Source organism: Nannospalax galili, unplaced genomic scaffold (genome assembly GCF_000622305.1).
Source record: "Nannospalax galili isolate Female #2095 unplaced genomic scaffold, S.galili_v1.0 scaffold370, whole genome shotgun sequence".
Taxonomy (NCBI): Eukaryota; Metazoa; Chordata; class Mammalia; order Rodentia; family Spalacidae; genus Nannospalax; species Nannospalax galili.
This window is the reverse complement of record NW_008329335.1, coordinates 891,925-893,823: the sequence shown is the minus strand read 5'-3', so window position 1 is coordinate 893,823 and position 1,899 is coordinate 891,925. Positions and strand designations below refer to the sequence as shown.

Below are 1,899 nucleotides of genomic sequence, written 5' to 3'. Positions count from 1 at the left end.
TCCACTTGATGAAGTATGAAGTCATTTGAATTAATAATAAATTTATATATAAAATTCACACTTTGGTGAAATATATATTTTAGATTCTGATCCCTTGAATCATATGCATTTATTTTAATACATGAACACCAGTTGTAAATTATTCCTGTTTGCCTCGTCTTTTAGCAAATTTTTTTTTCAATATTCACTTAAACAATGTTCTATACTCACTGTTATAGGAGATACCAGACTTAATAGACCACTTAAAAGGATTAAAATATTCTTCTTCTTTCACACTCTGAAGTAAAATTTTACTCTGATGAATTGTCAACTTTGAGAAGAAATGTATTTTCCATGGTTGAAGATTCAATGACCTAAATGTTCTTTATATGTTAATATTTTTAATGTTGCACAGTAATTTATCAAGAGCTGTTGTTCCTTGGTTCTTGCAATCTCTGGGTCATTTTCTCCACTTTCAGATCATTTTTATTCCTCCAAGAAGAAGGCTGGGTGCAAGGGTGCAACATATTGTGCAGGGTCATGAACGGCGTCTGTGACTGTCTTCCTCATACTTCAGGTACACGGGTGGCAGATCACTCCCCTCAGACACTGCATTCACTTGTGCCACATTTTTGGTTTTTTCTGCCTATAATTCTCCTCTGGATGTGGTTCTGATGCAGAGTAGTTTGTTCAGACACTGAACCACAAGCCAGCTTCATTTATTGTCCTGGATATCAGTGCCAACTGACTGGGAAGTCACAATGAGGTCCCCATGTAGATGGAGGTGAGACCTGAAAGATTTACCCATCTCCATAGTGATTTTCATGGCCTTGTTATGCGCCTCATTACTGTTAGTACCTGCCTTGTATGTGGCAGCAGCGACAAAAACTCTTTGTTACTTGACAATACATTAGTACCTGTATTCAGTGTGTCAACCAAGATCCACATGGTCCTGAGGTGCTGTGGTGAGGTCCAGGGTCTGTCTAATCTCAGTTTGTTAGGAATTCTGCAGAAAGAGCTTCATCAAGTCCAGGTGACAGGGCAGCTTCTGGCAGTGGAACTTCAGCAGGTGGTAGATACAGGCTTCCAAACCATGGCATCACCGATGACATCCAAACTAATGCCTGGCTTTTGCTACCAGCAGATCTTCCTCTGTAGGTGAGGGAAGAATCCATGATGTCATCTGTCACAGGAAGAAAGCTTGGGGATTGTCGACAGTTCACCCCACAATCAAGGGTCACTGGAAACTATTAGCATCCTGTTTCTTTGGTCCCGCCATCTCCGAGAATGTTTTCAGTGTAGTCATATACCAGTTGTACTTGTCCTCAATGAGAATGAACTCTAGGAATTCCTTGAGTTGGGTAATGGCATAGTCTGTCTGTGGATATCATTGCTCATCCTCAGTCAGCACCTTGACAACCTGGGAGAAGTGCGGGATGAAGTACTGCCTTTCTTCACTATAAACACCCAATGTCTGCTTTCCATTCATCTTGACAAAGGAGGAAAATGTTCAGTTCTTGAATGTGAATACTCTCTTGGTTGAGACGATATTTTTTTTTTGATATTTTTAAGAGTGAAAATGACATGGGAAGCATTCTATAAGTGATAAAAGACAAAGAACAGGACTAAGCTTTACCACTGAACAACAAATATAAATGGAGTTTATAAAAAAATCTTCCAAATGTTGATATCCTTATAACAAATGACATGCTAACTCAAAACTGCTTTTCTTATTTACTAGATAGGCTATTTTTCATGACGCAATTTGAATTAACGTCAAACAACACCTAGAATAGGAAAAAAAAAGAGAAGAATTTCCTTCCCTTAAACATGAACCCATAGTGATGAAAAACATGGATTCATTATGTATTTTCTCCAATGTTCGCTGGGTATTATAAAAGAAAAGATGAAGTCAACAAT

At 38.3% G+C, this 1,899-nt stretch overlaps 1 pseudogene; it reads right to left on the bottom strand.

Annotated features, from left to right (window-relative positions):
- Window positions 1-625: 625 nt before the first annotated feature.
- Window positions 626-1,507, bottom strand: LOC103737222 (annotated as a pseudogene).
- Between the last annotated feature and the right edge of the window lie 392 nt (window positions 1,508-1,899).